This window comes from Canis lupus, chromosome 9, assembly GCF_003254725.2.
Source record: "Canis lupus dingo isolate Sandy chromosome 9, ASM325472v2, whole genome shotgun sequence".
In the NCBI taxonomy this organism is placed as follows: Eukaryota; Metazoa; Chordata; class Mammalia; order Carnivora; family Canidae; genus Canis; species Canis lupus.
This window is the reverse complement of record NC_064251.1, coordinates 18548682-18559597: the sequence shown is the minus strand read 5'-3', so window position 1 is coordinate 18559597 and position 10916 is coordinate 18548682. Positions and strand designations below refer to the sequence as shown.

At 41.1% G+C, this 10916-nt stretch overlaps 1 pseudogene; it reads right to left on the bottom strand.

Moving 5' to 3' along the window:
• Nucleotides 1-227: 227 nt before the first annotated feature.
• On the bottom strand, nucleotides 228-3688 carry LOC112661204 (40S ribosomal protein S6-like; annotated as a pseudogene).
• Nucleotides 3689-10916: the final 7228 nt, after the last annotated feature.

Below are 10916 nucleotides of genomic sequence, written 5' to 3'. Positions count from 1 at the left end.
AATAAGGGAAAGGAGGGAAACTGAGCGGGAAAAATTAAAGGGAGATAAACCATGAGAGATTCCTAACTCTGGGAAACAAACAAAGGGTTGCGGAGGGGGAATGGGGTAACTGAGTGATGGGCACTGAGGGGACTTGATGGGATGAGCACTGGGTGTTATAATATATGTTGGCAAATCGAACTTCAATAAAAACCAAAAAAAAAATTTTTAATGTTAAAAAAGAAAAGCAAAACAAAACAGCAACAACAAAAAACTAAAACTCTCCCCAAATAAATAGTTTTCTATTCAAGGCCAAAAAAAAAAAAAAAAAAAAAAGATAGGTTGGCACATTATAAAGCCACCACATGCAGGAATAGTATTGTCTTGTTTCTTGTTTTACTGATGAATCAGAATCCCAAGGACCTAAAACAGCCTGGAACATTGTATAGGTGCTTTAAAAAAATAGTTGATGGGGGTGCCTGGGTGGCTCAGGTGGTTAAGCATCTGCCTTCAGCTCAGGTCATGATCCCCAGAGTCCTGGGATTGAGCCTCTTGTCAGACTCCCTGCTCAGTGGGGAGTCTGCTTCTCCCTCTCTCCCCTGCTCATGCTCTCTCTTGCCATCTCTCTCACTATCTCTCTCTCTCTCTCTCTCTCTCAAATAAAAAAATAGAATCTTTTTTAAAAATAATAATTGATAAATGAATGAATGAATGATATTTGATGGATATTGATTCATGCCAGCTCCTCTGCTAGTATGTAAGTTCATGAGAGCAGAGAGCATGTGCTTTATGGCCACCATTGTATCATCAGCATCTAGCACACACATTCACTCTCTGTGCAAGCTCTTGTTCCAGGAAACCCTTCCCAGTAGCCAAAAATAGATATCTAATGGTATCTCTACAAGAATGCCAAAGGGTAGCCAACACAGACCCATAGCAACATTTCCTAAAATCCTTTCTCCAAACTCCAAAGCTGCCCCCAAATATTGATTCTTCTCTCTCTTACCTTTCTATGAAAATCTCCTTATCCCCTACACCCCATCCACCACCAAGCACCCTAACACACATCAGAAGACTGCAGTGAGCTGGCAAATTCAATCTCCCTTAAATTATATATGTGTGTGAGTGTGTATGTGTGTGTCTGTATTCATATATATAATTTTATTTTCTCCCTCCTACTGAATGAATGAACAAAGAAACAGACAAAACAAGTGAATGAATGAATTTGAAAACTAGTGACCTAAACTACCATTCTTCCTTTAGCAACCCTGCAATTACAGGAGCTCTTTACTAACAGTAGGACTGGGAACACATGACAAATTAAGACTTTTGGATTTTTTTTTAAGATTTATTTGTTTATTCATGAGAGACAGAGAGAAGTAGAGACATAGGCAGAAGGAGAAATGGGCTCCTCGCAGGGGGCGCAATGTGGGACTCGATCCTAGGACCCTGGGATCACACCCTACTTTCGGCTCAGCAACCGCTGAGCCACCCAGGTGTCCCAAGTCTTTTGGATATTATGTGATAGAATCAAATCAAGTGATTTTTCAAATATATATGTATATATATATACATATATAGTACCTGAACACATATGTGGGTGGAAATATTCTGCAAACTACTGGGTCATTACGATCCACGATTATTGAGAAAATTACACAGATGCTAGGAGATAAGAAATCATGATTATTGAGAAAATTACACAGATGCTAGGAGATAAGAGTTTGTCATTTAAAATATTTTTAAAAGATGATTTTGTTTCCTGCCTTTGTTTCTATTAAGTAATAGTAATAAAGTCAAGATTATTGACTTCATAAAGGCACTGACAATAAAGAAATAGGTAATATAAAAATATGGAATTTAGCTTTGAAACACTATATATGTATATACATATGCATGTATGCATATATAAAAACACACTTGCAACGTATACATAACATTTATATTCAGGAAAAGTGTTGTAAAATTTACCCCCTGATAACTCACAAAGTCAATAATCTTCAGGCAAAAATAATCCAGCCTTAGCCTTCTTCAAACAGAGAGTTAAATGTTCTCTGGATATAATAGAGAATAGAAAACAAAGAACAGGGTTGTACATCTCTGGCACATCTCAAGCAAAGCAAAGAAATTCCCAGGAAATCCCCAACCCACTGCCACATTCATTCTGGACCAAGCTCCAATTCAGGAGGCAGGTGAATTGTACACCCTCCTGAAGCTTCTTTCCTAGAACAAAGATAATGACTTTCCCTAGACTTCACCCTCAAATCAGGGAACAACTTCATATTATCTGAAAGATGATCCAATATGTGTGAATAATAATAAACCCAAAGGTAAAAAAAATCCTTCAGCCACTGGGGTTTGTGACCAAATGATTCTGAAATCAGTCATCTCCAGAAAAAATTTTCCTGTCTTCCCTGGGACAAACTATACACATAGTCCTCACTAATTTTTCCGTCACTCTGCAGCGGCTGGACTCAAACAATTTTGGAGTTGTTTATAAACACAAACCACTATCAATTGTTGGATAAAGTCCCCATAACCTCAAAGTGAACTGTTTCTACGAAGAAATAGCACTGCTCAGCAATGAGTGAGCTAGAGATACAGACACCTATAAAAGCCAACTTTGTGACTCATTGTTAAGTGGTTGCCTTAAAAGAATTATGGTTGTGAATCAATCTGCAATCAATTCTCTACAAATGAAAGCTCTAGCTAACTTAGTTCAGTGAATCATATAAATCCAGAGGAACAATGTGAAAAATTTCCTGGCTGACAGCGAGAAACCCAGGAAGACACATTTTTAATGTCTGATCTTATTTGTTAAACTTAGAAAATCTCATCCTTGACTGGACTCAGACTTAGAGGTAGAAGTTCTCAGAGCGGACAGCCTCCACCTCTCAGCCATCTGTTCCTGGTATTTTTCTTTAGCTTCCTTCATTCTCAAGGCCAAACGTTTAGCCTACTCTGCAGCCTCTTATTTTCCGTAGTACGCTGTTTCTTCAGAGCCATACGCCGATGTTTGTGTTGGAAGATGTATGGAGTAACAAGATGCCGAGTCTTGGCTGCTTTGGTTCTAGGTTACTCACCTTCTTTATTTAGGGGCTTGCTCACAACATACTGGTGGGCATCATCCTTAGAGAGACTGAAGAGTTTGTGGATTCTCCTAGCTCTTTTGGACTCCCCGTGAGAAGGCGTAGTAGTATCAGTAAGCCAGGAAGGTCCTTCTCCCCTTTTTCACAATGACCAAGTTGAGAGCACTGAGACTGGCATCCACAAGGCAACCCTGAACAGCTCTGCACTTTCTTTCTCCGGTCCTCCCTGGTCTGTAGCAGGAGCACCCCTCACTCAGCAGCAGGTGGACACAGCTGTGGGTCTGGACCGCCTGCTTCATGGGGAAGCCTACCCTGTCATCGCCACCACTGATTCAGGCCATGTAACCCTTCCATTCTTCACCCAGAGCAGCAGCAGCAGCGTCTGTGGCCATATGCTTCTCATAACAGGTATGAGGTTTGTATCCATCGTCCACTTCAATGAGTTTCTGGCAGCCAATAGCTGGGAAAGAGATGTTCACCTTCATCTTGAAGCAGCCTCCTCCCCGCCGAGACAGCACTGTTTTTATATGGCAAGAGGTACCTGTCTGCTCTGAGAGTGCTCTACACTTCCTAAATGCATGACCTCAGTTATTCATTCAGAGAATGTGACCAAGCCCCTTTGAGCTTACAATATTAATCACTTGGAAATAATGAACTTGACTTTCACTTTGAAAGAACAAGGCATAAAAGGAACAGAAAGTTCCACCACTTACCCTCCTGCATTTTCTGCTTTACGCAGGGGAAAGAGGAAATGACTCAGCTTCCTCCAACTCCTGGCCATCCTCATTTCTCCAACTTATTTCTGCATACATGGTAAAAATCCTATATTCGTTCAGCAAATGCTTATAGAGAATGTACTATGTGTCAAGTACTTTGGACAAACATACATAACCTCTCCTGCCAAATTTATTATTAAATGTATTTTTTCCAATTGTGCTTCTGATATTTTTCTTTGGTTTAGAACGATATTTGCAACAGTTCTTTAAATTTAACTTGTGGATCTCTTGTGTTTAGAGCAAACCATTTTGTACAAGAATTTTCCCATTACTGAGTTTCCTATCTTTAGACCAGCTAGAGTCATTTTTTTTTTTTTTTTTTTTTTTTTTTTTAGGGAACCTTCTTTGGTAACTACTGAGCTTACCTTTTCAGAAATGGAACTATATATATAATAATAATAAAATTATTGTACCCTGTACCAAATCTTTGCCCATATCTCCCTATAATCTATGCTCTTCTAAACTTTAATACTATAGAGAGTATACCAGAGTAAAATAGGATTTGCTTCCTTTGCAGGCCACCTGATTTTCTCCCTGGATGCTTTGGAAGAATTTAAAATTTTTAAAAATTACCAAGGTGTGCCTAGGTAAGTTTTCATTAATATAGGCAGATGCTGCATGAGTGATTTCCAAATACATAATCAGGGCTCCCACAGATCAGGCAAGTTTTCCTCTTTTATGTATCTGAATGTCACTCTCAGTCTTTTGCTCTAATCTCCTTTTTTTAGAAACCTCAATTATCTCTGTTTAATCACTACCTTCTGATTCTTAGCTATTCATTTGTCATTAAATTCTTTGTCCTTTTTCTCTCCATCCTGAAAAGTGAGTTCTCCATTTTTCTCTTCAATATTGGCTCTTCTGGTTTTTCCCTGCTTACTCAGCCCAAAGGTAAGGCTTTCTCTAGCCTGGTGTTTCCCCTACAAACTGAAAGGATGGGTTTACTTATTTCTCCTGACTGTCCTTGGCATTCTTCTGTCAGATAATGATGCAGAGGGCCGATTGATGTCAATGTCTATTTCCTATTCAGCCTCAAGTAAATGGTATGCAGCAGAAGCCAAGGGCATTTCCAGTAGAGAAATGTCTCTACACAGCTTCTTCCCAACTATTGGTGAAGCTGCAAAACCTCCAGCATTCTGCTTATGGCTTGCTCTTCGCCAGGCCTCCATGCCAGGTAACAGCGGTGCCTCTGCCCAGTCCCTTCTTGGTCCTGCTGCCAGCCAAATCAGGCACAAGCCACCCTGCTGGATGTGTTCCCTGTGGCTGCTGCATGAAAACAGCTGCCTCCTACTGCTGTTAACTCTAGTTCCCTGGGCTGCTGGAGTGGAATAGAAACCCAACAGTGTGTTCTCTAGGACCCCAAGACCAGCCCCACACATTTCCACCCTGTACTCAACAGAAGTGGGGATGTTCAATGGAACAGAATAGAGAATCCAGAAGCAGACCCTCAAATTTATGGTCAGCTATTATTCAACAAAGGAGGAAAGTCTATCCACTGGAAAAAAAGACAGTCTCTTCAATAAATGGTGCTGGGAAAATTGGACATCCACATGCAGAAGAATGAAACTAGACCACTCTCTTGCACCATACACAGAGATAAACTCAAAATGGATGAAAGATCTAAATGCGAGACAAGGTTCCATCAAAATCCTAGAGGAGAACACAGGCAACACCCTTTTTGAACTCGGCCACAGTAACTTCTTGCAAGATACATCCATGAAGGCAAGAGAAACAAAAGCAAAAATGAACTATTGGGACTTCATCAAGATAACAAGCTTTTGCACAGCAAAGGATACAGTCAACAAAACTAAAAGACAACCTACAGAATGGGAGAAGATATTTGCAAATGACATATCAGATAAAGGGCTAGTTTCCAAGATCTATAAAGGACGTATTAAACTCAACAGCAAAGAAACAAACAATCCAATCATGAAATGGGCAAAAGACATGAACAGAAATCTCACAGAGGAAGACATAGACATGGCCAACACGCACGTGAGAAAATGCTCCGCATCACTTGCCATCAGGGAACTACACTTCAAAACCACAATGAGATACCACCTCACACCAGTGAGAATGGGGAAAATTAACAAGGCAGGAAACCACAAATGTTGGAGAGGATGCAGAGAAAAGGGAACCCTCTTGCACTGTTGGTGGGAATGTGAACTGGTGCAGCCACTCTGGAAAACCGTGTGGAGGTTCCTCAAAGAGTTAAAAATAGACCTGCCCTACGACCCAGCAATTGCACTGCTGGGGATTTACCCCAAAGATACAGATGCAATGAAACGCCGGGACACCTGCACCCCGATGTTTATAGCAACAATGTCCACAATAGCCAAACTGTGGAAGGAGCCTTGGTGTCCATCGAAAGATGAATGGATAAAGAAGATGCCTTTTATGTATACAATGGAATATTACTCAGCCATTAGAAACGACAAATACCCACCATTTGCTTAGAAATGGATGGAACTGGAGGGTATTATGCTGAGTGGAATAAGTCAATCGGAGAAGGACAAAGGGCTCATTCATTTGGGGAATATAAAAAAATAGTGAAAGGGAATAAAGGGGAAAGGAGAAAAAAATGAGTGGGAAATATCAGAAAGGGAGACAGAACATGAGAGACTCCTAACTTTGGGAAACGAACTAGGGGTGGTAGAAGAGGAGGTGGGTGGGTGTGGGAGTGACTGGGTGACGGGCACTGAAGGGGGGGCACTTGATGGGATGAGCACTGGGTGTTATTCTATATGTTGGCAATTTGAACACCAATAAAAAATAAATTTATATATAAAAAAAAGAAATGGGGATGTTAAACTCAATCAGGTTCTCTCCTCCCTGATGGCATCTGAGTGCAACTCCCCGTCATGCTGTCCTGCTCAGAATAATGACAGCATTCACAAACCCTGGACATTCTCTTTGCCATTAACCAAGGTTGAATTGAGCTACAAGATAAAATCCACCATATGCATTTTAAATCCTGTATCCAGTTCATAATATGCCACATATTATTACCTAGAAACCACAACACTGAAGCATTATTTTGCAATAGTTTTGATTCTTCTCTTGGTACATTTGAATATCCTCCCCCAAAAACACATGAGAAAGCTGGAAAGTTATCTCCTCTCTTTCTTTGCTAAAACTATCTTCTTACTTTTCTCCGAGTTCTAAACCTAACTGAGGTGTCCTAGGTCAGCAATCTATGGCCAAGGCTGCTGCCAGAGAAACACAGATGCACAGATTGTTTGACCTTGGGTGTACAAACACAGACAACCCTTTGTAACAACATTCTCACCTCAGAGTTTGCAAAGTGCTTGCACATGAGCTATTTCTCTTACTCTTCATGAGATCTATGCAAGAGCGAAAACATGACTATCTCTTTCTCACAGATCATGGGAATGTGCTCAGCATCCTTCCCAGCTCTGCCCACCAGTACTTTTGCCCTGGACATCCTCTGATAAGTCCCCATTACCTAAGTCTCCCCAGATTCTGGCAATCTCCCCAGGCTGCCTGCCAAACTTGCTTGCTCCGTTTTGCAGGTTCTCTGTTGCTGTTCCTTTACTTTGGGCCACTGGACTAGGAGTGGGCATTTCAGACATCCCCTTGCTCCCTGCCTGGCCCTCCCATGGCCTGCAGCTCTGGTCCAGTCACGCTTTGCTCCATGCCCTCAGCTGTGAGCCAGCCCCACTCATTCCCACACCATGTCTGGAAACTCTGTCTGGGCTGCACCCTGGACTCCCCAGTCACCTAGAAGAGGAAGACAAATATAGATGTGTAAATTAGGACCAGAGGAGGCAGAGTATATGGTGAATATGTGATCCAGGCAGTCCAAGTTAGAAATGCAACCAAGTCATCTACTAAGAGTGTGACTGTGAACAAATGTCTTAACCTTTTAAAGTCTCTGTTTCTCACCTATTAAGAAAATATGACAATACATCTTCCTCTCCCAAAGACTTTTTGGAAATATCAAATGAGATGGGTATAAGTTAAGTGTTAAGCATATTGCTTGGGCCCTGGTAAGCTGTCATAATATCAACTGTCATTATTACTATTATTATTAATAAGGTTAAAGAATGAGTAATTGTATCCTTCTCTATCTCTTCATTTCACTTTTAATAGCACATAATTATAGAAAATTAGCAAGTGATGGTAGACAGAAATGGTCACTTAGCTGCTTTTGACTAAATGTGGAGAAGCTTGATTATTTTAAGAGCTTTCTAGAAGTCAGAAAAATATTACTTGCCCTAGATAAATATTACTTAGCAGTTTGTATTATTTTACTAGACTCTCTGACAGGGAGCTCAAAAGAAAATATCACTTCTGGCAGGTGAATTGAAACACATTTTCTTGGCCCTTGTTGTAAGCAAATATGTGTTATTAAATCCAATAAGCTTTCCTCGTGGCCTCGTGATAACACACAGCTAAAGGATTCTGGGTGGAATTCCTGTCTCTTGCAGGTAAGCTTTGGAATTACTTTGCATAGTCACTTGTGCAATTAACATATGCAATTTTGCAGTAGCTTCCTTGGAAGCTGAACATGGCCTAAAGAGGCAGGAGAATTTTTGATGGCCATCGACATAAGGGTTACTTCAGAATCTTTCCTAAAGTAATAATATCCTTTAGAGCGCATAGTCCAGAGACAGGCTTTCAAAGCAGCCCACAATACATGTGTCAAGACCAGTCAGGTAATAAATTATGTGTGTTCCAGTGGAACCGTATTAGCACTTCCAGTTTTCCTCAATAGCATGTCTGTAGTAGGTTTTTAATTTTATTTGATGGACAAATTGGCCAAGTGTTTATCATGAGCCACAGTCTTTATGGATTTTGACAGATTATCTTTTGGTAGTTTATAGCAGGGGCTGCTACAGGAGAGGCGATGTGTTCTTGCTCAGATGATACACTGATCTCACATTTGCAAGCTTTTAAGGCATGCTTCCAGATTTCCTGGCAAGGAAAAAAATTCTGGGGCAGCTAGAGCTCTAAATGGATCCAGATAATCTCTCTATATAAAATGCTTAGCTATGGTTCCTCGGGGTTTACCAGCACAGTGGTTCGTACTCTGTAGTCCCAAGTTTCAGCAGAGTGTGATTTTATTCTGACAATGACCCCAGAAAGATGTAAAACCCATGGCAAATTGAACATTAGGCAAGCAAACCTAGTCTAGATGAGAGAATAACTACTCTGGGCCAGGGACTATAATAAACATTTCACATTCATGAGCTCATTTGATTCTCATTACAATGCTGTCATGTGGGTACAATTATTAAGTCCATTTGAAGATGAGGAAACTAAAATTCAAAAGGGTTAAGGAACTTGCTTGAGACTAAACTGCAAGCAAGACAAGGAGGAGGACTTAACCAAACTGCCTGATTCTAGAACCCCAGCTGTCTTTTAACCAGGGCCCAGTCATACTTGCTCTCCTTTTTCTGATTCTAGAATATGCCAAAACAAATCCTACACTAGTCTTTGCCAGCCTAGTGCCTCAGCTGTGAGTACTCTTCTCACTGATGGCTTCTTGTTGTCATTCACAGCTCAGTGTAAATGTTCCCTACTTGGAGAGGGCTTCTCTGTCACATAGGATGCTCAGAGTTGTCTCAAGCAAGAGACAAAGCTGGGGAAGTCATCCATCATCTCTCATCCACTGGTTGAGGGCTGCTCCTAGGGGCTCTCTGGCTTGCCCTGTGCATAAACAGAAGCTGTGACCTCTACAGAAATGATGAGTGCTGAAGATCAGGCTTTCAAAATGGGCTGGCTTAGAGGTTCACTAATGTCCTCAAGAACCAGATAATTTCCTTCTCTACACTCAGCTATGCTGAGGGTCAGATTTCCTCTCAGGAGTATTTCCTTCATGGCTGTAGGCCACCTGCCAAGAATAACTGTCTGCTTACTTCCTCATTCACATCTAGTAAAAGAGACAGACCATCTTTTCCCATTAAGAGCAGAAAACATCCCAGACATTTCCAGAAAACTCCCCTGCACTTCTCACTGCCTCAAAATGGATCAGGTGCCCATTCCTGAACAGATCTCTAGTGACAGGAAAATACTATATCCTGATTGGCTTAGGCTCAGATTCTTAGACCAATTACTGGCAAGGGAATGATGTTACTGTGACTGGGTGCTATTAATCAGGACCAACCACTGAAGCTAGTTCACTCAGCTTTCCCCGAGACAAATGAACACTTGGAAAGTGGTTTGTTTTGGAAAGAACAGGAGAAAATGGATACCAATAGGCTATCAGGTATGGACCACAGTTAATAAACTTGGGGCTATTTTAAGATGTTCCTAAGCCTTTGACAGTCTCATTTGTGTAGACAAACTACTACATCTTCTAAGTACTCCCCACCCTACCCCAGTCAGTACCACATGTCCTGGTCTTATTTACATCATAACACTTACCACCTTCTAATATATGTTTGTTAGATTGTTTATTCACTTAGTCTGTTTTCTCTACTAAGAAATAAACTCTAGAAAATAAGGATCTTGTCTGTCTCATATATTGCTATAGCCCTCACCCATAAAGTAATGCCTGGAACACAATAGATGTCAAATAAGAAATAATAAATGCTTACTAAATAAATGCATGAACTAATAAATAAGTGAATCCATGAATAATGGCTCTTACTACACAAAGCTGGGAGGTAGAATAGAAGTATGTTGAGGCCACTGATGGGGAATCCATTAATCTATGACAGTGTTAGGTGAGAGTGAGACACTGGGAAAGGGCAAAGGGAAGAAGTCTCTATTGCCCGGGTCTCCTGGGTCCCAGGCTGGGGTTTGGGCAAGATACAACCAGACTGTCTCACCTCTGCAGAATATCCCTGGCAGGGAGCAGCTAGGAAGTAGGACAAGGCAAGGCAAGGGTGATTTCCCCTTCTTTAGAAGAGGAGGAAGCTATTTAAGACATGCCAGTGGAACAATCTTGGGCCAGTGGGAACCCATGTCCTAAAGTGGCATGCGGGAGCTCCATGCACATATCCAAAGCCCAGCCACATATGTTCTCAGTCCTCTTTGCCTCCTAAACATACTAGAGTTCATCTAGACCTAGAAGAGATACCAGAGAAAAGAAGAAGGAAGGAAGGAA